Below are 26,209 nucleotides of genomic sequence, written 5' to 3'. Positions count from 1 at the left end.
TTTTAATCATTTCCCATAAATTCCACATTGAATTCAAGTAAATGAAGTTTACACTCTCTTGACACTCTTATCTAAGAAAGGGTGTGTGTTTAGGATAATGCAAACATATAGTTGCAGTAATTACAAACATTTACATAAAGCCTAGGACAGGTACCATTCTAGTGTTTTTCTCAATTAAGTAGTAGGGTGGAAATCTTGAAAAACAAATATCCTCCTTTCCTACCAACCACTGATGGTAAAATGCTAGAAAGGGAGGGGTCCTGATATTTCATAAATAAACAATGTCTCTCCAAGGTAATAAATATTCAGAATCCCTCCCCCAAGAAAGACAACTTTCCACTTCTGAAGTGTGAAACCCTGGTGGCTGCAATGCCTTGGCAGACTACATTCTGGACTCCTGCTGCCAACAAAGGAGGAAGTGGTAAATAGTAATGCTCCCATGCTATCTTGACCATGAGCCATACAAGCTAATGGAAAGCTTTCTCATAATTGAAAAAAACATTAAGTAACCTTCCTAATACAAATACAATATCTTCTGGCATCCAAGACCTATTGCATGTACATTAGATAAACCTTAAGCATGACAAAAACACTAATTAACAACATAATATTTGAATGATGGCAGATTAACAAGAGATAACTAACTGCAAATGAAGTGAAATATTTCAGCAAAATCTACCGTGTGATCTCATAGAAAATCCAGCGAAAATTCTTGAGGAATGTTTTGAATTCATATGGGTACGCCATCCTGGCAAGCCCTTTTGTGAGCAATCTAAGTTTTTTTTTCCAGAGAAAGAAATAACAGGACAGTTATCTGTTTGAATTTATTCATTATTTTATTGTGTCATCACATCATCACAGCTAGCAGTAATACTGGGGGCAGAACCTTTGGGGTGGAACTTGCACTTGCATGCTCCGACAGTGTCATGGTCTGGGTGCATGCTGGGCAGTGGTGTCTCCCCTGCTGGATGGGGCAGCTGTCTGGCATTGCGGGTGGCTGGGGGGAGCACCAATAGAGACTGATTGCCATGGAGATCCCGCCATAAGTACCTGCCCATTGCCCAGCAGGCTGGTGGTTAGGAGGAACTTGATCTGTGCATTGTTCAGTCCCAACAGGATGGCATCCTGGTATGGTTACCTCCCTTGCAGTTGGCTGGCCATGGGGTGGTGGTGGTTAGGATCTGCCCAGGTTCCCAATGCTCATTCTATAACAATAAAGCTGTTGTCAAATTTTATTCCAAAAGTTTTGTGTCTGTATCCTCTACACATTCAGATCCTGCCCCCCCTGCCCTACAATATCTAGTGGCCTCTGCTGCTTCTCCATTAACAATACACAAGAAGATATAAATCATATGATCTTTGTCTCTGGTGAAACCACTTGATAGTGTCCATGAAACCATCACATAAGTGCCCTGAAATATTTTAATCATATTTTCAATATTTCTATCCACTTCATAACAACAGATTTTTTTTTACTATGAATGCATTAATGTTTAAAAATCAGAACAGCCAGATGTTAAAATATGAGATTAGCTAACTCTGATGGGTCTAAAGGTCTTAACAAGTCAAAAGGTATTGTTTTGTATTATGGCAGAGCCTAAGACGTAGCCATGCGACAGAACATAGGAAAATTCAACAATATTTCATCTTGGATGAAGGGTTAATATCTTTCCTCACATCTAGCCAGGAAGTACACCAAAGAGCTCCTCACTGCATGAGATGTGAAGGCATTTCACTTGATGTTGCTCAAATGCAACTTTTAAATTGCTCTTCAGAGGAATCTCTAGGCAGATACGCTGACCTTCTGCGGGGAGATCAAAGAGAAATGGAGTCATATTGGTCAGGTCCTTTCATCTGGACTGACAAAACAGGTGCCAGTATACCTGTTGCTCCTAAGGGGGTGAAATGTTAAAAGAATTATATATTAACAACCACAACAGTGCTACACCAGACAAAAAGACAGGTACCTGGGCTTCTAAGAGCTGTGCAGAAGCTATAAAATGAAGCCATCCGACAAGCATCAATACGTCATAAGAAAATCATCAGAGTTAGATTAATGGTACTTTAAACAATCTAACCATATTCCCTTCTCTTAATAAATGAAAAAGTTAGCAACAAAAGAGTTATGGTTTAACCAATTTAAGCAATTACAGGAAGACTGGATCAGGTGCTACAATTCCAATTTGATTCCAAGAACTTGCATAGGTATCTTTTCTTCTCAATACTCCTTTCCCAATCCCCCTACTCTCTTTAGCAATCTCTTTCTATTTCAATCCAGCATATCAGTATTGGCAAGGCTGTATGATATGTCCTAGTATTGTTATGCCAAATTCTCAACATGGTCAAATCTAAGGCTACTTACATTCAGAGACTGGAGCCATAAGCAGTCTAGACAGATCTTTCTACAAACCTGGAAAAAGGTCCACGTTTGCAGGGGGAAAATCTGAAATCTTAAACAAGCAAAATAAACATTGAGATCACCACCCCCACCCCATAATAAAAGCTCAAAGAAAGGAATAGGCATAATATCATTGGCTGCCAAACCTTGGGTTCTGTCAGTAAGAGGCAGGAGGAGAAAGACTGTTTCCAGGTCTGTTTTACTCTTTGATGGAGGACTCGTTAACGCCAGACTCACAAGCAACCACCAGGCAAATTATACAACGTTACACAATTGCCCAGAGCCGTAGGGAAGGGCAGTATAGAAATCTAAATAAATAAACAAACAAACAAACAAACAAATAAATGTGACTTGCCTGATTCAACCAGGCATGGCCGCTTGCTGCTGTTTGAATGCAAGCATTCTACAAAAGCCTGTGTATGTGGTGTAGTGGTTAGAGTTTCAGAGTGGGATCTGATAGATCCAGGTTCAAATCCCCACTCTGTAATGAAAGCTTGCAGAGTGATCCTGGAGCACATTGCCTTGCAGGGGGATATTGATCGCCTAATGAGGACACTGACAACCATAATTTGGCATAAAATATTTGGCCACAGCCTTTATTCAACATTGAGCATGGCAAGCATGAGAAGAGAATCATGCCATCTTGTGGTTACCCTACCACAAGGAAGCCCACCACAGCCTGCCCCTCAACGGGTTGCCTTGGCTATCCAGCTCCAAAACCCAGACGTAATGGCAGGCTGAAACAGGGGGGGGGAGGCACCATGGAGTGACCCCTCTGGGCACCAGCTTCTGTTGGGTTCTCCTGCCCCCCCCCGGAAATGGTAGCCTTCAATCAGGTTCTGCATCCACACAGCCCCTTGCATCAGAGTGATCTACCAGTTGTTGACACACCTGCAGTCTATCATAACTGAGACTATATAACCAGATGAATGCTCCCTTAGAGCATCGTACCTTACTATGTAGGCGCCTTAACTTCATTTCCTTGGCCAAATATCTCCACCGGCTTCTAGGGTGCAGCACCTTGCATACCTTGTGTGGCAGTCCTAAGCAGCCACTTCCTGTGCCAAGCACGTTCCAGCTCAGGCCCTGGGAAACCCTTGGTATTGCTCACCCATCCACACCAACAGCACTTCCATACTGGACCTGTGATGAGACACACATCCCTCCAAGCCAGGCTGGCCCATTAACTTCAAATAACCTGGGATTGGCCGCCCTGCCAAACAAGACCAGGTTATGACTCTGACACCATTTGCAGAAGGTGTGGCCTGCCTGAAGCCAACAGGTGATGTCCGGCCACTGCTGCAGGCTGACCCGGCCACCAGGGAGCCCCCTCCCCTTTTGCAATGATATTCTCCCCTGGAGTAGCCTTCTGGTTGGTGCCTCCTGTAAACTGGCCCTTATCATGCATCACAATGCCACTGGCTGAGGCCCACCAGTGGCATCGAATGATGCCCCAAGACCCAGAGCACATGGCATCCCCATTCCCCCAATGCTGGCACCCATTGCCTGTCTGACCCTGTCATCACTGCTGAGGGGCATGTATTGCCTGGTGAAGACAATGGTGTAGCCCTGGCCAGTGGCCACCAGACACCAGTGGCTAGCTACGTGCCTTTGCAAAAACAGCTCCACTGTTGGATCCCAATCCTCCCCCTTTTTTTGGAAGAGGGATGGCCCCCACAAAAAGGCATTTATCTACCCACTGGCTTGTCCCGTCTCTTCTTCAAGTGGGCTCCACCTAAAGCCTCGCAGCAGTGCTCAAAGTAGCATTTGTGGCATTGGCACATGCTCATATTGAATTCCCAACAGGTGCCCTGCCCATCATTCCTACACATGGGCTTACATCTGTCTTGTTCTGTCCTCCTGACATATGGGCCCACTTTCATGTTCTAGGTGTCATGGTCCTTTTAGTCCCACCTCGTCTGGATGTTGTTTGAAGATCACTTGCGAGCCTACTCATTATGCACTGTGGCCTCTGCATCCCCAGAAAGCGCTTTGGCCTCCAAAACATTTAAGTGATTCTCCAAGTGCCAACTCCCTTCTGGGTGAGCACCAGCAACAAAGCGTAGAAACTCTGCGTAACCCCTTAACCAGTTAGTGAAGGAGTGATTGTTATATGCCACTGTAAAGCTTTTTTTTAAAATCCCTTTTGAACCCTGTTTTTGGGACATCTCCATCTGGTCTCACCATGTTAAATATGTCGACATAATACCCATTATGGGCCCTCTTGATTTCCTAGTAAGGTGAGTACCAGGTGGGTTTTCCCCAGATGCATAACCCAAAGGGGATTTTGTGGACTAACCCACCCCACCTTATCTTTATAATAAATATCCAAGGAATCCAGCTGGTTCATCATCCAGGTCAGATGCCCAGAACCAAAGAATCCTGATACCAATAGGTCCCATCCCGTTGGCCTTCAGAGAAGAGGAGGACTCACCCAACGTACCAGCAGCCTGCCAGGCCCTGGAGTACTTTCCTCCTTGCATTATGCTCTTATGCCCAGTTGTCTCTTGTTGCTCTGTTCCTCCCTGTTGAACATTCCCGGAGGAGCTAGGAATACTAACCACACCTACACTGGCCTGTCCCTGATGTGCTGCTATAGCAGTTTCAATAGGAGCAATGCCCACGTGTACGGTCTGCATACCTTGATGTGGAGCCAGCCAACACTGTCCATACCACCCAGTCAGCATAAGGCCAGGTTACTGCCAGCTTCACTCAGGCATTGCCTCCTGGCTGTATGACCAGGGTGATACTTGCAGCTGTGCAGCAGCAGAATTCCTGCTCCCCATCCATGTCTGCAGTCCTACAGCATAACCTCAAGCTTTATAGTCAGCCAAGCATTAGCCCACAGGCCCAGCAGACAAATCTTGATGGGCCCCTGGCCACAAAGCCAGTTATTGATATCCTGGACCCTATGGAGCCACATGTGAGGAAGATGAGAAACTGCCATTTCCACGGTGGTTGGACACACGTGAACCTAAACCACCTCTGATGGGCTTGGTTGCTCAAACCCTCTCGAAAAAAACCCATGGATGTTCCCTTCCCCATGGCTGGTGGTCCAGATGATCCCTGCCACCTACATAATTGCTGGAAGGGGATGGGGGTGAAAGCCTCACCTCCCCCACCTAGACCCCCCCTTCCTCTATCAAGGTGGATGATCCTGGATGATCCCACTGCCACGCATCTTAATGCCCCCAGCGTCCCATGAATTGCAGAGAAACCTGCTGCCACTGCATCATGAAATGTGCCTGTCCCATCCCTTGCTCCCAAGGCCCTGGAACCAGCAGCCGCCACCAGCACAGCACAGTTCATGGGGCTTCCCCCCACTGGCATCCTTTTTCGGTGCCATGGTCACTTGTTCCTCTCTCCCTCTCCTTCCTTTTTTGAAGGGGCAAACGCTCTCGCCAAAACGGCCCGTGAGAGGCTTAGTTGTTTGTTAGTTTAAAAAACAAATAAACAAACAATGCCCCGCAGCGTGTCTAGCATCCATTTTCCCTCAAAAAGTAAAATGAAATAAAATTGCTGGGCTTCCCTGATATCGCGAGGCGGTTGGGCCAGGAAAAAGGCTCCTTTTACCAAGCGATGCATCTTCGGGCACCCTGAAGGTGGGAAAGAGGCCAAGCAATGTCAGGCCATCCATTTAACAGACACCTGGTTCAGCCACGCCCCCTGTTGCCATGCCAACACACACACTGCTCAGAGGATGCCAGGGCTGGGCAATCTCTCCCACCAGCCAGGTCCCTGTCGGCGTTCCTCCCCTGCAGCAGCAATGGCCCCCTTAGATAAGTCTTGGGGGCTTTTTCTCACTTGAACCTACCTCGCAGAGCTATTGTGAGGAGAAAACAGATTAGGGGGAATGACGTAAACTGCTTTGGGTCCCTGTTGGGAAGAAAGGTGAAGTATGAATGAAATTAATAATAAATATAACTGAAAGTGGAGGGCAGACTAAAGGGAGGCTGGTGTGCTACACTCCTCCCTTCCTCCGAAGTTTGAAAGGGGGGAAAGGCTTCTGAGGGCAAACAAGGGAAGGAGTTGGGCAAGTAGTGCAGTAGTGGGAAGAATCAGGGCAACTAGCCCCAGGCCAAAAAACTGGGGGCAGTGCGTCATGATGTCCTCTGTGCGGTAGACGTCCTAGGTAACCAAAGTGGAGCTGCTAAAACAACAGTGGTCAGAAGAGAATGAAACAGAATCTACTCTCCCTTCCCTCTGCGGTCCTGGCAGAAACTCCAGACCCTTCCTACATGGAAATTTTTCTGTCTGAGCTCTAAAGTTGCTTTTGTGCTGGTGGGAAGAAGAGAAGGAAAAGATAAATGGGAGAGAATATGGGGCCTGCTAGGAAGATAAAAGGGGACATTGTGTGAGCAAGGAGATACAGGGAGTAATAAAGTGACCTCTGCAGTTCCTTGTGGGTTCCCTGCCGTTATTAGCATATATACATTCATTGTTTCAAGATTGTCTGGTTGTGAAAATTATTCATACAGATACAAATTATATGTTACATTGTTCATGGGTCTGGCCTATGGCTCCAGATGTTCCTTCAAAGAAGAACTAGACCATTTAAAATGGGCTGTGAAGGCAGCATTAGTGGCCATGGGTTCTGTTTTGGCCACAATAACATTCAGTTCAGCCCACAGTAGCCGACTAAGGAAATAATTGTGCTACCTGTTCCCTCCCCATGAGGGATTGCATGTAACCCCATATCACTGACTACAATTTTAAGTCATGGACTCAGAAAGATTTTAATGTTTTTAATCAATAAATATTTTCAGGTTGATAAATTTTATATATTTGTGAATAACTCCAGCTGAACTATTTTGTGGGCAGGGGGGTGGGAACCATCCAATGTAACTTACATACTTTACAAACCTAAAAACACACCCAACAAAGCATAAGTATTTCATTTATTAAGTAACATTTTATAAGCAATATAAGTATTAGTGCATTACATTAGTAATTTGAGATGCAGGCACATTCTAGGTTGCTGAAGGCTGATATAGCATGAAGGTGAAACACAGATGTCTCCAGAGGGAAGAATGAAGGCCATGTCAATCAAACCATGCTTCCCATCACAACACATATTCAGTGGCATTTTGAAAGGTCATACCAGAAATTCTTCCTTTACTCCTACACCAAGGCCAACCTGAATGGTTCACTATTTGAGATCATTGGTAACCCAAATATGCCACAGAAGGATACAAGATTTCTCACAATACATATAGTATATGTAAAGGCGCTTCAAGCAGGAGTTTTGAACACAAAAACTAAATTGTTTTTCTCATCCTGTATTTCACCATTAAGGCCATGCCTATATAAACTTTTGATATACTTTTTTAGGAGGAAAAAAGAGACTGGTGCTAAAAATCTCACAGTCATAATAAAACCACATCCAGTTAATAACTCTGAAACTAATGCTAACTTCTAGCACAATAGGAAAGTCTTCATAAACACAATAAAGGAGTAATATAATTTACTTTTAGCTCTTTTTCAAAACATTACTCTCAGCCCACAATCACATTCAGATTACAAAATTCTTTTTGTAGTTTTCCTCTAGCTGTGGGAATAAAATAAACCACTTAGATGACAGTAAAGTGTCTGTAAAATATATAACAGCAATAACTCCTGGTGGAAATGTGGCAGATATTTATACAAGAGCTAAAGTACGAAGCACTGTAAAAAAAAGGCTAACATGAAGGGTGTTTATTTTTAGAGGCCTCTTCTGGGTGAAGTCATACCGTTGAAAGCGAACCTTTTGTGGAGATCCTTATAGCCCTGAAAAGTGCTCAATGCTAAATGGAAACTTCAAAACAAACCATAAACATACATTGTGATTTCATAATGAGTTTATATAAACTCTGTGGCTCTCCAGAAGTCCATGGACTACAATTCGCACGAGCCCCTGCCAGCATGACCACAGTTTGGCCACCCCTGTTCTGGATGCTCTGAAGATCTTTTAGATGTACAATGAAGTATTATTCACAGGTTCTTGAGTATCAGACTAAAAAGTTGGGTCAAGGGAGATCATTCAAAAATCACATGAGAGGGACCTAGCCTCCCAAATATAAGGTCCTTGAGAGAGATGCCTATACTTCTACTTGACAAATGAAGATTAACAAACATTAACCTAACAGTGGAGATAAGAAGGATATAATAATACATAGGAAAGCTGCACTACCCTGCACTACACAGCTGCAGACATATTTTGACCAGGCTACCTGTTACAGTAAAAAGAAGAAACATCAGAACTCGAGAGGTCAGGGCTGAATCCAATCCCAGTGATGGCTGCTATGTGTATGTAGGAGGGGCAAACGTGGAGCTCATCAGTGAAAATGGTGCCCTATCAGGAATACTGTACTGTACCCTGAAAACCTATAATTAAGTTCTAATGAGAAAGAAACAGATTCAAGTGGGTAGCCGTGTTGTTCTGAAGCAGCACAACAAAACAAAATCAGAGTCCAGTGGCACCTTTAAGACCTCAAAGATTTATTCAAGGTGTGAGCTTTTGAGTGCAAGCACTCTTCCTCAGACTAAGAACTACCATCATGACAGTGGAAATATAAAGTTAATTCTGTTAAATTAGTAAACTGTGTCACAACATCCAAATACAGCCATAGGATAATTCTTTGCTAAAACAGCCAATCAGTACTTTCAAGTAGTTCACAAAAACATACGTGAAATAAAACTGTCTATGTTAATGACCAACAGCTTACACTTTACACTGGAGACAGATGGGGCAAGCAACAAATGGTAAAGTGTAAGCCGTTGGTCACTAACATAGACAGTTTTATTTCACGTATGTTTTTGTGAACTACAACTGAATTCGAGAGTACTGATTGGCTGTTTTAGCAAAGAATTATCCTATGGCTATATTTGGATGTTGTGACACAGTTTACTAAAAGCTCACGCCTTGAATTAATCTTTGTTGGTCTTAAAGGTACCACTAGACTCTGAGAAAGAAACAGTAAGGGAATGAATCTGCAACTGAGAAACCTTCTTCTCACTCAGTTCCTGCAGTTGGAATAGCACAAAGATTAGCACTGAAAGATCATCAGTTACAGGCAAACAAGCTGTTTCTTCCTCATAGCCTCTGCAGCTCTGCATTAACAAGATCCACATATCTGCAGGTGGGTGCTGGCTAAGATTTTATACCCAACTATGAGACTGTGCCCAATTTATCAATGTTGACATGGTGGCTGTGCTTCTAATGTTTACTGAGTGGGTTAATTAGCATAATTGTGCGGTCTTGATCATAGAAGAAGTGTGTATCCAACCTTTGCTTGAAGACTGCCAGTGAGGGGGAGCTCACCATCTCCCTAGGCAGCCTATTCCACTGCTGAACTACTCTGTGAAAATTTTTTTCCTGATATCTAGCCTATATCGTTGTACTTGTAGTTTAAAACCATTACTGCACGTCCTTTCCTCTGCAGCCAACGGAAACAGCATCCTGCCCTCCTCCAAGTGACAACCTTTCAAATACTAAAAGAGGGCTATCATGTCCCCTCTCAACCTCCTTTTCTCCAGGCTGAACATTCCCTTCAACCTATCTTCATAGGGTTTGGTCCCTTGGCCCCAGATCACCCTTGTCACTTTCCTCTGTACCCTTTCAATTTTATCCACGTCTTTCTTGAAGTGAGGCCTCCAGAACTGCACACAGTACTCCAGGTGCCATTTGAAAGCGGGGAAGGCTCCTGGAGACAAACAGGGGGGAGAGCTGGGCAAGGGCTTCCCATGCAGTAGTGGGAAGTATTAGGGCAACAAGCCCAGGACCAAACAGGGGGCACTGTATCATAGCATCCTCCATACGGTAGACATCCTAAGTAACCAATGCGAAGCTGCTAAAACAACAGTGGTTAGAAGAGAATGAAACAGAATGCACTCTCCCTTCACTCTGAGGTCCTGGCAGGAACTCCAAGCCCTCCCTGCATGGAGAGAATCTTGTTGACAATTTCTCAGTCTGAGTTCTAAAGTTGCTTTTGTAATGGTACAGAACCTATATGACAGTTTTAACACTAAAGAGTTGTTGTGGAACAGCCAAGTTAAGCAGATGCAGAGGACTGAGGACGAGACAATCAGACCGGACCTGACCCACTGAAGTGGCAGAGGCACTGCAGGAGGAGAGACAGTCTGAGGTACCAGATATAGATCCTCAGCCAAGTACCTGCTTATTGGCCCCTTAGCCTCCATCCCTGAGTTGGTAACAGAGCGTTATCTGCTATTCCGTTCATTTCCCTTGTCACCACAGCTTCGGGAACATCACAGGAGGAATATTAGGAGGGAACTTTAGGACAGAAGGCATGGTGCCCACCTAGCAGCACACTAGTTCAGCACCAACAATGAGGATGAGTGCTGGCAGGGGCAGGTCTAAGGCAGCTGGAAGATGCATAGTGCGCAGCTTGAAAGCTGTTGAGAAGGGAGTGCCTGTATGAAAGCAACTTGTCAGTTACTGACTTAGCAGCCTGTGCTGATGTTCTTTATATCTGACTCTGGCCTATATTCTAGAAACCGTGCTCTTGAATCCTCCTTCAGACCTGAAGTCATGAGCTTTGTCTAACCAGTATCTGAACTTTGAAACTGGATTTCAATAAGCTCTGAGGTCAGAAAATTACCCTTGTATGCCTGCTGTGTGTATCCAAAATCAGGACATCATAATAAATATTTTCCTTAATAGACTTTGCATATAAACACAGTGTAAGACAAAGAAACAAATGTGTCATAGTTCATGGACAGCAGCTTATCTTACAGTACAGATAAGAATTACTCTTCTTTTGAGGCCATTTTTTGTAATGGTTTGTGCATATCCATATTTAAACTTATGAATCTGCTGCACCTATAATTTGGTCCTCAGCTGCTGAGGTATGGGGTGTTTATGCACCCTCTTGTTCAGTTGGTCCGGAGCTATGGGCTGGGATCTGTTTCTCAGATAAATTGTAAATTTTGCTGGAATATTTGAGCATTCCAGCTTCTCAGAAGTTTTTGAAAAAAAAATCAGCATCTAGACTGATGGGAAACATTAGGCATTAAGGTAGGAAGCAAAATACCGCCCAACTAACAGACAGTGAGTGCAAATGTACATTCATATGAAAGTAATACATGATGGCATGTGCAATTAGCATCCATATGTACATTGTGCATAAGATGTATGAATATGGGTTTATTATGAGTTCTACTCCAACTAAAGTTAATTTTCAAGCTTTGCTGGAAATAGTTATAACTACCTGAATATTGTTAATTTCAGTGTGACTTATCTCTGATCAAATTTATTTGATCTGGGGTTATCTAGTGAGTATATGGATGGAGGACAAAGACTGTAGAGGTGATGGACATGGAAACGATAGACACAAATCATATCTACAAATTTAAATTGGTTTTCATCTAAAAATATACTAAGGAAGTGGGCTAAAGTTTGAATAGAATAGCACAGGTAAAGGAAATACAGTCCTTAATACCTAATTGCTTTTCTGACACAGTGCATAAAATACATACTACAAATAACTTGCATCTTCAGCTTTGACATTCTTTTGGTGCATAGATTCTTGCCACCCAATATCAAAATGATTTAAAAAATAAGTCTCATTCTCACATTCCTGCCTTTATATGTGTAACAAGATCCAATTGTGCAGAAGATATTACAAGACACTTTTAGATGTAGTTTAATAATGATACTGAAATCAATAGCAATACTTCACTTTTAGAAAAGTTAATTTTAATTTAAATGGATGTGGTCAACTATGTGTGTAGTGAAGTGTGACATATCTTCTTGATTGCAAGTCTGCTACACTATTGCCAAAAATGCTTTGTCCAACCATGAACTACTACTTCATTTATTTAGATTTGTACCTATCACGTTCTGAGTATTCTAGTCAAATGACAATGCTTTATAAAAAAGGCAAAAGCCAATAGTACAGAAATATTAAATATATATAAAATCTAGAGAAAGCCAGATGTATCAGTGTGCACATTCTGATAGCCCCATAAATATAAGCTGGTTTCGTTCTTTAAATGGCTGTCTTCTATCAGTCCCTATGTACCAACTATGGTCATCAGGCCATCCTACCATTTAAGATCACCAGATTGGCATCTACCAGAGCTTGGATCTTTTTTACTGTAGCTCTGGCTCTATGGTATGGGTTTCCTAAAGAGGTGAGTGGAGCCCCTTCCTTGGAAATCTTCAGAAGAATGCATTCTCTTTTGAAAAGACCAAAGCAGGAACCTCCCTACTCTGCTTATCTATACTATCCTTAGGGATGTCAACATTCATCTCTGAAGTAGCTTGGGGTTCACAGTCACTATGAAACCTATGCATTGCTCCAATACACAATGGTTTCCACATACAAACAATGTCAAATCTTTGATTTGGTTTTGTTTACTAACTTCGCTTATGGCTTGATCTTGAATGACTTCTCTATCATGATCCAATCATTATCAGGTGAAATTGACCTAAAACAGTTCATACAAAGCCCCTGTTGTATCTACCTAGATCCATCCAGAATGGTGAGAGGTAGCCACAATATGTTAACCAGGATTTTTTTTTTCAGTAACAGATTCAGTTGCCATCACAGAGCTATTTAAGATATTACTGGAGATCAGATTATAAGCTTTTGCTTAGTTTTCATTTTTCAGTGGTATGCAAGTCACCTGATTTTTGTTGGCCTGTTGGCTTTGCCCATCCCCCTGCCTTTGACTGAAAGAAACCAAAGCTGGAACCATCTGACAATATGGGGGTGGGGATATGGCAATGGTTTATATTTTATTGTGGGTTTTTAATGTTGTAACCCAGTACAAGCCAGCTTGCTGGGAACGGCAGGTTATAATAATAATAATATTGTTATGGTTGCTTAGCAACAACCACAGATGACATTCATTTATCCGAGCTATAAGTGCTGCTTTTATTATTTGCAAATATGTTTGTGTGTTTATTTTATATTTCAGATCCTGAGAAACTCTAGACTGTTCATAGCACCAATCATCAAATTTAAGTGTCCACAGACAAAGCTGTACAGAGAATTAGATAAATACAATTCGATAAATATTATTGATAAATACAAATATATCTAATAGTCAACATGACCCCATGTGCTTGTAGCTGGACCATATTGACATAAAGAAAGTTTTTCTGCCACCTTGGGAGACCCCACTAGTTTGCATAAAAATCTGAAAACTTAAAAATGGAAGAGATTTTTTGTAAATGTCCAAAATGTAGAGCCTCCCCTTCCCCTTGCCTCATTAGCTGGGCAAGGAGCAGAGAGGTGCCTGTGATATTCCTCCTCCGTCATAACTATTCTGAAGGAGGGTGCATGGGAAAGTGAGCCCCTGCTCTCCTCATCTCTCCCCCCCCCAAATAGTCAATATGGTGGCAGTGCTGGAGGTGGGTGAAAAGGGGCAGCTTCTGTTCAAACCCCCCCCCCCCTTGCTGCTAGATCCAGGAAGGATGGTGGGAAAAGGTGTGTAGTCAGGTGCGTGGGGGTTGGCCAAGAAAAATCTCCTCTTTGAGTCTCTTGGTGACTGAGAGGTGGGGAACAGTGAGCTGCCCAACAAGTGGGGTAGAGGATGGGATTCACAGGTCCCTACTAGTAATTATATAATTATAAATATGCAAGGTTCTTGCTGGAAACCCACAGATTCAAAAACAGCCTGAGTACCAGCAGCATACATGATTACGTAGCATTCCACATAAAACCTTTTATGATCACATATAGCATTAGCCTTTTCGAGATAACTAAATGAGCAGTCCTAGATCTCTATTTTACAGCTTACTAATGGATTTGTTAAGACCATATATTATAAAAACATTGGGCTACTGCTAGGAAACAGCAGTCCTGTCGGAATTTTCTCCATCTCCAGTTACTAGTCCTGGCATCATTTCACTGTCACCACCAATGAGGTGTTTATGTATCGTTTGTGGGGGAACATATACCAGCATAATGACACCGAGATGAAATGTGCTTACACATGACAGAGGGAAAGACACAGGCCTACTGCTTCTACCAACATGTAATTTTGCCTTATACAAGACAAAGCAAAAAAGCACATTTAAAAAGAGACCACCATTAATGTGAAAGCATTTGTTATAAAAAATATTTTTGAGTTCCCACATCATCTGAAATACATACTTTTGTATTCAGTAAAAAAGCTGTCAAAATTATTTTCTTTTTCACTTAGTTGCCTTTAAAAAAATCATCCAGTATTATTCCTCATAAGCTCTTCTGTATCTTTCTGCATGATCTTTGTATAAGCAAACTACCTTAACCCCTCAAGGCTGTTTATTCAGCCACCTGCAGTGACCTCAAAATTCTTGAGTTTTATACACACTGTATAACAGCATTTCTCAGTTATAGTTTTCATTTCATTTCCACGATGGATTAACCAAGGCAATGGTTTAGATTTTTTAATACCTGATGCATTCAGTTCCATGGAGTCTTATGAAATGATATTGATATACAGCTTTCACTATCAATATTTAAAGACAAAATTCCTGGGAATGTTGAGACTTAAAGTGTTTGGAAATTTTTAAAGGAAAACTCAAAATTTGGCGGAAATTAAAATATATGCAACTTTTACTGTCTTATAAAAATATAATTTCAGTTTTAACAATAAACATATATTATTTTATAATTTAGCATATATAATTCTACTGTTATCAAAATGTAAAGCATAAATTACTTCCGTTCTATTATGCCACCTTAGTATATCTTAATTTTCACTGAGAAGTAGAAAACAGAAAACAAAAGTTTTAAAATAAGCTAAAGACCCAAATCAGTCTCATACAATCACAACAAGATTATCATCACTAATATTGAAGCTATATAACTGTATAAAAACATATTATAATCAAGAATATTACAGCATATTAATCGTTGCCAACATTATTCATTATTGACAATTATTCAGCTGGTCATTGGGGGCACAGGAAGCCTGGCAGAGTGTCAGTGGACCTGGCAAGCTCGCCAAGGTAAACTTTTGGCTGCCTTGTGGCCAGGGGGTCATAAGATGGGGGGATCTCTTCCCCATGCTGTCCAACGCTTGTTGAGTTAATAAAGTTGTGGTCTATTTAGTGCCAAAGTTAAGAATTGAGTCTGGGTCCTTTGTGGCATGTTCCCCTGCAAGACAAATGTTCTTGAATACATCTTGGGTATGTTACCATTATTTATGCTGCAGTTTTTTTGCATGTAAAATATTTCATGTGATATATTTAAATGAGCAAAACCTCCCCTTAAAATGCTTTTTTCTGACACACATGAGATGCACTCTCTATGCAGAGTAAAACAATAGCTGAGAGCGGTATTCCTAGATATTACATACCTTAGAAGGTAGGGCTCCAAAAAGAAACACTATACCAATGTTTGTTGGGGCTACACCTAACAGATTTCCCTTGACCACCCAGCTATACGGTTTTAAATAAGGGTGTATTATTTAATATTGTTGACCACTGAAGAAAATCCAGTAGGGTCGAAACGCATTTGGTCGGTTCTTGTACAGTTAGATCTGTATAGTTTTTATATAGTTTTTTTTACTTTGTTTTAAACCTAATATTGGTGCACTTTAATGAATAGTTGTTAAAATGTTATATTGTTTTATAGCTCAACTTTTGAGTTCCTGACTTTGTTAAGGTTGAGTTTTTGTTCCCTTTTTGGTTTAACAAACCTGGTGGACAGGACAGGGCACACTGATCATAGCCATAAGCTGACTGTAATCCAGATACTAATATAATGATCAGTGCACATCTAAGCATGGCTTTTTACTTTCTCTAAATGCAGTTCCTCCCCCAATGTTGTATCTAAATTGCTGTTTTGTTTTTTTTAATCTGTGGAAGGTTTAAAATGGTATGAAATGTGAAAATGGCGAATCTTGTTCAAAAGTAATGAATCTTATTAGAAAACACAAAAGCTTTGGGCACATCAAAAGCTCTGGACTGATGTCAATGGCTTCGAACATAATGAACCACAATATTAAAAATATATAAAACAGTTAATTCATTTAATTTAAATTAAGATTTTAAAAATTAAAAAAATAACCATCCACTCACTAACAATTAAACAACTTAAATATCTAACCACCGCCCTTAACCCAGCCATCATTAATCATTTCCAGCCTGTTCAGTGGCATGGGAAAAGAGAGAGAAAAGCCTGAGGGATGCCCATTTTACTAGCTCGCTCTGGCCTCAGCCATAGATGGAAGAGTGTTGCCTTCCAGTTCCTGTGGAACTATGATAGCTCTGTCAGGGCTCTGGCCTAGCTTGTTCCACCAGGCCTGAGCCAGACACATGTCTTTGGGGCCAGAGATGACCAACAAATTTGCTCCAGATGAATGAAGTACTCTTTGGGGGACACACGAGGAGAGGTGGTCCATCAGATGCGCAGGTCCTGGATTTTGTAAGACTCTGATGGTCAATATCACCACCCTAAACCTGATCTGGAACTCACCTGGGGAAATGCAGATGCTGGAGGGCTGGCCATATGGGATCCTCTAAGAACTTGGGCAGCTGCATTCTGCACCATGTACCAGCTGTAAGTTTTTGGTCAGGAACAAGGGTAGCTCCATATAGAGGAAGCTACAGTAATCCAGCCTGGAGGTGACCATTGCATGGATCACTGTGGCATGGTTAGGAGCACAGACTTCTAATCTGGCAAGCTGGGTTTGATTCCCTGCGCCTCCACATGCAACCAGCTGGGTGACCTTGGGCTCACCACAGCACTGATAAAGCTGTTCTGACCGAGCAGTAATATCAAGGCTTTCTCAGCCTCACCTACCTCATAAAATGGCAGTTGTGGGGAGAGGAAAGGGAAGGGGATTATAAACTGCTTTGAGACTCCTTTTAGTAGAGAAAAGTGGCATATATGAACCAACTCTTCTTGTTTCACCATAGATTGTTTTGCATCTTTTTGGTATCATATTAGCTTGAAATGAAGATAACTCTGAATGTAAGATGAGTCATGACATGCAAATTCTTGAAGCATTTCATATTTTTATACCTTGAATAAAACTTTGTTGGTCTTAATGGTGCCACTGGACATAAACTTTGTTCAGGTAAGAAGGAAAGATCCTTCATTTTTATTTCTGGTTCAATATAAACAACACAGGTCAGGCCAACATATAGCTATCCAGAAAGCTTTATGTGGAAGAAAGAGGTCAACTGGCAGACTCTATGTGAAGTCATGCTCTTCAGTCAGAGGTCCCCTGGCTGTCACAGGGTTAATGCAATCATCTTCACAGAAGGGCAGGACATGATGATCATTCCCACCTGAGCACAACTGGAACAAAAGATGGGACCGCACCAGGACTATTCTGTATTGTTTTACCTTATGTCTCTTTCTAGTGGTTCTAGCAGTGTCCTTCTGTCTTTATTTCATTATATTTATTTTTAGATTTCTATACTGCCACTCTCCAACAGTCTCACAGCAGTTTCCAACATCCGTAAATATAATAAAACCCATTAAAAATCCCGTAAAAACATACAATTATCACAATTAGATATATGGTGAATCAATCTTATAGGTGCCCTAACCCTCACTCACTCCCGTTCAGTTCTCTTATCGTATATTGGAGTGAGGGCCAGATAACTGGCACATCAAAATCCCATTTACAGAGGGTTCTCTACACCTGGACCCCCCCCCCCAGCCAGAATACAAATGAAGTCACTCCCAAAGTCTTTCCCTCACCCCGGAGGTACTCCTAATGGTCCATTAGAGTTCATTTATCAGAATCTGATTCAGCCATTAATGAACTTCCACTTCTTTGACATTGCCTTCATGAGCACATAAAGGCTTTGTTTGAGGGTTCCCTGCCCCTAGCCCCAAGGTACAAATTGGCTATACATTTACTATAAAAAGAGTAAAGTATACATTTTATATGACCCAATTCTCCCTCTTTCATACCTGATCATCTCTTTATTTTCTCTGCATGATTGATCTAAATTAAATTGTATGTAAGTTGTTAGGAACCATTTTGATTTGTTTCCAATTCCTTTTTTTACAGATACTCTCTTTGTATGCACAGGGTGACGCCCTCCAGAAGAGCCTCTTGTGGCGCAGAGTGGTAAGGCAGCCGTCTGAAAGCTTTGCCCATGAGGCTGGGAGTTCAATCCCAGCAGCCGGTTCAAGGTTGACTCAGCCTTCCATCCTTCCGAGGTTGGTAAAATGAGTACCAGCTTGCTGGGGGGTAAACGGTAATGACTGGGGAAGACACTGGCAAACCACCCCGTATTGAGTCTGCCATGAAAACTCTAGAGGGCATCACCCCAAGGGCCAGACATGACTCGGTGCTTGCACAGGGGATACCTTTACCATTACCTTATGCACAGGTGGAACATTTCACTTGTTACCACCTCTTGCATGATTTATTAGTCTTCTAGAATTGCTAATCCCCCATTGTAAATTCAGGAGACAGGTCTATTTCTAGTAACAAATCTCCCTCCCCACTTCACAATGCTTTCCATAGGCTAGGAAGTCATATTTTTACAACCCAGTAGGATGTTTAAAATTGCTTGCCTTATTCTTCCCTATCTAAAATGTCCACAAACTCTTAATAGCTACAGTAGATTGTCTCTTGTGATGGAAGTAAAAGAGAAGAAGCAAAAGCTGGTGTGGGTCACTATATTATATGTCAGAACATGGGTTGGTAGAGGAACAAATCCATTCCAATTCTTCCTACTACTTATTATTATTTGGCAGTCAAGGATCTGGAGTTAGCTAAGCTAGTAAGAAAGTCCTCCTCTCTCCTCTTGAAACTCAAAGCCATTTGAAAGGCAGTATTTGTAGATGCAGTATCCTTTGAATGTCATTCTTCTCTGGTGAATGAGTTGGCATGCTTTCTCCAAATCTCTCCCTGCACACCCAGTGCACTCTCATTCACACTCAGTGGATCTTTATCCCTGAGTAGAAGATAACTTTCTCTTTTTTAGAAAGTCAAAAAGGCAACATTTTCATTCTGAATAAATACAGCATTGATCATAACCACCTACCTTCTTTTCTGTTGTCCTAGTCTCAGTATCACAGTAGTTTGTCTTGAGGTCTATATTCTCTTGCTTTACTCTATAAAATTCCAGATCAGGCCACTGAAACAATGTCCTCTGGGAAACCAATAATATTTACTTACAATGGACTAAAATCAAATTTTAGAACAAGTTTAGAATCCATTCTCCAAACTGAATAAATTTTCCAAAATTTCCAATATAAATGAATTATTTCTACACTTTTGTATAGAAAACAGCAATAGGTTGATAGCCATACTTTGAGAAAAATGCAATGACTACATATTTGTAGCCATAGAAATAACTGATTAATACACACAAAAACACACAAGCTAAACTTGCAGATCTGAACAGAGCCCTTGAGTGAGAGGGGGAAGGTAAAAACAGATGCAGCACTGAAATATAAACAGCCTGCAAATGGTACAAACTACCCCTGAAATGTGCTTGATGCATCTGCCCCTCCCCCCACAAGCTTACAAGCAACAACAAAAAAATCATTTGCACATTTAGGAAATGCAAACATACTCTACAGATTCTAAATGAACAACATACTGAAGTATGGCGTCAATTTAAATGCATTGAACACCAAGAAAAATGCCCTCAACTAAGGCTTCAAACTTGTACAGCACATTTCCACTCAACCCAACTAGATTGCCTGTCACATCTGACATGGCTCGTCAAAAGTTATCCTTCACTGCTCATGGGCAACACAGAGGGTCAAAAGACCAAATACAATGGTCCAACCCATCCCAATTTTTTTCCTTCAGAGCAGCAGATATTGAACTCTAAAATGACAAGACAGAGCAGGTTGAAAAGGGTGCCAAAAACAGAAGCTGTCCAAAGCTGCTGATCTGAAGGAGAAAAACTAGTCTATATGTACATGTCAGGACTGAGGATCATACGCTGACAGTCTTATACAAAGGAGGGGGAAGAATCCCTGCAATTGAAAGGGTTTCTAAAAAGCCTTTTTTGTTGCTGTAGTTGTATAACCACATGCTCCACAGAATTTAACACACACTCTACGTTAAAAGGGCAACAGAAATCTACTTTACACTTTGCAACAATTATACTTTTAATCTTTTCAGATGAAATCTTGGTACAGAGTTACAAATTTTGCAAAGTAATCTGATTTTATAACCTACCCTGTAAAGAAAATTATTATGATTGCAGAACACAGTTATTGAACACAGAAATTCTATTTGAGAGAACCCTGTCACCCATCCTCCAGCTCTTTTACATATCACAGGGAGGGGGAGATAACCAAAGCAGATCCTGTGGTGCTTACCACTGGTCAGAGACTATTTTGGACATATATATCTACACTGTGCATTCAGTTCTGCACCACTATTACACTACCAACTCTACCTCCAAGGAGGGGTATGAATATAGGAATCTATAAGATTCTGGCCATATCTCCAATTAAGGTAAAGGTAAAGGTATCCCCTGTGCAAGCACCGGGTCATGTCTGACCCTTGGGGTGACGCCCTCCAGCGTTTTCATGGCAGACTCAATAAGGGGTGGTTTGCCAGTGCCTTCCCCAGTCATTACTGTTTTACCCCCCAGCAAGCTGGGTACTCATTTTACCGACCTCGGAAGGATGGAAGGCTGAGTCAACCTTGAGCCGGCTGCTGGGATTGAACTCCCAGCCTCATGGGCAAAGCTTTCAGACAGCTGCCTTTGCACTCTGCGCCACAAGAGGCTCTTAATCTCCAATAATCTCCAATTATCATTGTAATAAATATGCAAAAGCAACAGGTGACAGTCTAATACATTTTATATAAATATCTTCCCCCTTCCTCTGTGGAAGATTTAATTATTTATACTATTATATCCATATATAACAGTTACCTGAAGAGGCTTTAAAATATAAAGGGGGTGGAGTATAAAGGATAAGGACCATGAGGCTGAGGAAAGATCTTACATCACAGCCAGAACACCCTAGGACAGTCAATAGTGAAAAATGCATATCCAGATAAATTCCAAGAAAGATCCAACTACTTCACTGCCCTCTCAGCATTAAACCAAACCTACTGAACAAAAGCTGCTTAATACAGAAGCTGACTTGCAGCAGAAATAAGTCTTCCATCAGGCCAGTAATTGCTCCAATCCAAGTGACAAACCTCCAATGTTCTTGCTTCTGGCTTGTTACCCACCTTATAACCCGCTTGTCCTAACAGCCTTAAGGAAGGAACATTTGTACAAAAAAAATCAATTGCTGTCCCCCAAAGCACCACCTCTATAAACAAGATCGTTTACTTAAGGCAGTATACTTGAAAGGGAAAAAATAGATCTGTTCTACAGGGACATTGTTCTATCTTCCTATCCATCTAAAGAAACACTGGACCTTTTGGTTACTGCAAAAAACATACTGGTTTATCCTGTTGACTGTGATGATTTTATAACAAGTAGATGAGCACTACTACAAACAGAGTAGAACACTGTATCAGCTAAGCATTCTGAGCTATATTCTACAATACTGAACAGTAGAAGCAAAATAAATAGCCATTATTTTCAAGGAAAACATGAATGGGAATTATTCCACAATTGGTGCTAAACTCTTTAACTGCTTAATTTTTAATTTTTTTTTTTACAGATGAAGTTTGTCCTGAATGCATAACAACAACAACAATAATTTAAGAGCTGCAATATTATGCATATATCTTTGGGAAGAGAAGGCTACCTTTTTGGTTCCTTTTTTTTTTTTTTTTTTTTGCCAGAGTGGGTGCATCCCTTTGGGTTATAGAATTATTTTCAAGCCTTTTAGGTTCCTGACAGCTCACAGATGATAATTGTGACTGATAATCCTGACCCAATAGCTTTGCTTTATTTCAACATACTGGCACTCTCACGGCATTCATGAGCTGCAATTTAATTCAAGTGCACTTAAGTTCCAGCAAACACAAAGCAGCCAAGAAACACTATGTTGTGTATTAGGCTCCATTTGAGAAAGAAGAGATAGGTAAATATCACTGCCGCAGCCGGTATGAGAGGATAACCTGCCAACACATAAGCCATCCCAATTAGCCAAAGCAAGAACAGCCTCTAGTCCCTGAAGGCATGAAAGAGTATCTTTCCCGATACTCTTTATGAGCCAACCTGATTTGAAAACACTGATGTCTACAAGCAAGTAGATGCTTTATCTTGCTGAAATACAAGCATTTAAAATCTTGGTATAAAGACAGATGTTGCTTTGCTGTTCCCAGTACACAAGACAGTATATATATTTTATTTTATTGAGAAAACTTCTGATGATATAACAGTATGAAAGCTTTCAGGATGTAGAGAAGATTGCATGTACCTATACAAAGAAAGTTTTGTTCCATAAAGATGTCACCATATCTATTCGTACTGCTGTTTAAAAGAAATTAAAACACCACTCACTTGATTGATCTAAATATCACAGCTGAACTAGAATGAAACAGTTGCTAACTGGGGGCCATTAAATCGGAGGCCACAACTGTTTGTCTAGAAATTCTAATTGGTAACAATATTTTTTTTCAAAAATAGATTGGCCCCTAGACATATGACATCCATGGTGTGATCCTAAGATCACTTACTTAGAAGTAATACCCATTGCCATCAATGGGACTTAGTTCTGAACAAGCACAGGTCCGAAATAACTACCTATGAATAGTTTCAGGCTAGTGTCGCAAGAATTCGCCAAGAAAAACAAGAACAAACAAAATGTATTCATAGATCAATACATTTGATAGTAAAATAGCTTAAGAGGTACTGCATTTCATAGAGACAAAAAGTTTGGCATATCTTGTAAGAAGCCTAGTATGGCCCTTGCAGCTCCTTAGAACTAATAGCCTTTTTCTTTTTGCTTCCTCTCACAATCCTATGCCACAACTCGCTTCAAAAGAACACCTTTGCGTATAGACTATTTCTGCATTCTGCTCCAGGCTAAACATTCTTTTTGTGTATATACTAGTAAATTCAACAACCTCTTTAACATCTTGGAACGAATTACTGACAAGTCATTTTTTGCTCTGCACTGTAAGTCAATGTGGCAATGCTGATTTTTTCTATTATAAACATCTACTGTACTCAGCTCAGAGTCGTTTGGATGCTGATACAAGATTCATAATGGCTGTCAGAATCTGCAATTTTTTCTTTTGTTTTATGAGGTCAAGCAATATTACATGCACTGATATATTCCATTTTCCCAGCTGAAAACCTCCTCATTTGAGCACGACACATTGAGAGAGTCATGATTTTTGCTACCTAGTATGTGAGGCACAGTACAATAGGGGCAGGTGGCTAACCCCACGTTCTCCTTTTGCTCTTGTCCACTGGCAACAGTAAATTAAACTGTCAAAAACGGAATTGTCCTGTCATCAACAAAGCTATAGCTTCACAAGTATTGCAACATCAGATTTCTAATTCTGCATTTCCCTGCACCTGTAATTTCATCAGGAACTTTCACTGGACCATGGTGAACAGCTGTCCAAGGGCCAGTGGCACTGTGAATTCCTTCAGAGGACTGACATGGCATTTTAAAGAAAGAAAGAAATTAATGAACAATGCCAGCAATTTCTCAATACAAAAAAAAAGTGTTCAGTTAGAGGTCTTGACCTTCAACACTGCTTTGAACCCAGCTAAAAGGGTAAAAATGCTAACACGTGACAGAAGAGACAAAACAAGAATTCCGGTTAGCCCTCTGAAGAAAGAAGTTGCTAAAGAGAAAATCTTCCGGATCATCCATCATCATTATATCAAACACTGTACAACAAACTAATAATTTCAGCTGTTTCCATGCACACATTAGTATGTTGTATACACTGACTGAAATGTAGCTAGCAAGCTGTACTCTCTCCATCCCTTTGAGTCTGAGGAAGAAACAAGTAGGAAGTCACTGGTTTTATAGGAGTTGCACAACAATAAAAGCAATGGCATTCCCTGTGAATACAGCGACTTGAAAAAATGTTTAACATACAACTTTGTGGAATTCATCTTAAAACATACCCAACTCACCGGACCTTCACTGGCCATGTTAAAAAACTCTCAAAGACTAATTTTCAGTTGCAAGTTTAAATTTCAAGGCAGAGCTGAGCAGTATCTTTCGACAAAGAACAGATTTTTTTAAAAAGCCTAGGCAAACAAAGATGCACATGTAATTAATTTAACTACAGAAGAAAGTTTGAGTTACACATTAGGAAGGGCAAAGCATTATTTTGCCCATCAACAAAAATGTGTTTTCTACTAATTAAAGCAGAAAATATTTCAGGATTATACCTTTAAAACTTCAAAGCTTATCAATCATACCGCAAAGGGCTGGAAGTTAAATTGAGATGGAGATAACATTTCACGCAGCTTAATACAGTAGAAGTGGCTCAATACCCCTTTATTAATTCCCATTTAATATTGGTTTAAATTGCTGCCATTATTATCCTACAGTATATGAAGGATCCCATGTAATTAGTCTGCATTAAGCCCTTTTTATTTATAAGGAGCCAAACAAACAAGCCAACTTTAATTACCTGGGTCTCACAATATTGATCTGAGCATCAAATTTTAATATGACTTTATTTCAGAATTTCCATACAACTAGTATTCAAATTTGCCCTAGCAATAACAATTTTGCAGGCAGAGATGACTTTTCATTCAAAGTATGTAAATGATTGCCTAGTGCTGGGGAGCATGAGGCTTTCCATGCTAGCAGCATGTTTATGTAGACCTCAGGGGCCTTGCTGCTTCATGTGCTGCTCTCTAATATGGCAGGAAAGCCACCAATTACCAGAAGAGACAAAAGTCAACTAAGACAGGGAATCTTCTCCCTCCCAAACCTTGTTCTCTCCCACTTCAGTACATGGTGTTAACGACATACAAATTTTGAGGTCATTAAGTATAAACAGGAATTGAAAGCAAGACAGGCACTCTTTCAGGAGATGCCGATGTCAGCATTTCAAGTACTCTCCTAATCCCACAATGCAAGTTTCAGCATTATTGTCTCAATTTAACTTGCATTAGTACCTAGCACCTTGATTACACTGCTGGGGTGGTAATCTCCGCCTGCATATGCCATCATTACTTATGTCAAGCCTCTTGAGTTGTTATGAATACTATGTTGTTTTACGAGAGAGAGGAAATTAGTGCCAGTCCCCTAGAGTTTTGGGTGCTTAACACTGAAGCACTACGCAGCCTTCTCAAATCCCACAACAAATCCTTGTTTAGTGCCACATGTAGATAAGGACTTTGCAGCAACATTCTAGAATAAATAACTCATATCCTCTTTATTTGTAAATGTCAAAAAAAAACATCCCTTCCTTGATGTTTCTCTTCACACAAAGTCTAAACATAATGTAGTTAATAAGCAACTACCAGGCAAATACATATTAGCATATTACTGAAATGCTATTGATGAAGAATCGTGCATAACACATTCTAGGGTTATCCTAAAGTACAGGTTATCATTATTTTTTTTAATGAACTTATCAAACCTTAAGAAAGCACACTGTACTAAGACTACAGACTTCTCTCAAGAGGGTAATAAATGGAAAAATAGTTGCCTCTATGTATCACCTTTTCTTTCTTTTTTTTCCAAAAACATGATCCACTATGTTGTTGGAAAGAATTATTTCACAGTATCAGAGGGATTTTTTGTATTGTATGTTTATTTTGTTTACACAGCAAATGAAACCTCCAATATGAATAGGTGAACTCCTCAGGGACAAAAGGGAAATCAGAAATGATGTACAGATGAGGACAGGGGCCCATGAAAACTGAATATAAATTAATATGCCCTCAACAGTCACATCTGGAGTAGAACAGGCCAAATAAATAATTTTGACATTAAAAGAAATGAAAGATCAAGCCCTATAAATACTAAGTTTCTTTTAATCCTATTC

At 40.7% G+C, this 26,209-nt stretch overlaps 1 protein-coding gene and 1 long non-coding RNA gene across 4 annotated transcripts in view; both read right to left on the bottom strand.

Moving 5' to 3' along the window:
* Nucleotides 1-26,209, bottom strand: part of MGMT (O-6-methylguanine-DNA methyltransferase) — a 224,784-nt gene that overhangs the window by 97,826 nt on the left and 100,749 nt on the right. The gene's annotated exons all lie outside the window — the stretch shown is intronic.
* Nucleotides 847-3,084, bottom strand: LOC143843665 (uncharacterized). The gene is made up of 3 exons (XR_013233639.1): nt 2,545-3,084; nt 1,678-1,804; nt 847-1,205 (listed from the first exon to the last, which is right to left on the bottom strand). It is a non-coding gene; the product is annotated as an uncharacterized LOC143843665 (long non-coding RNA).

This window comes from Paroedura picta, chromosome 8, assembly GCF_049243985.1.
Source record: "Paroedura picta isolate Pp20150507F chromosome 8, Ppicta_v3.0, whole genome shotgun sequence".
In the NCBI taxonomy this organism is placed as follows: Eukaryota; Metazoa; Chordata; class Lepidosauria; order Squamata; family Gekkonidae; genus Paroedura; species Paroedura picta.
Note: the sequence above shows the minus strand (reverse complement) of the source record. Positions and strands in the feature narration are given on the sequence as shown.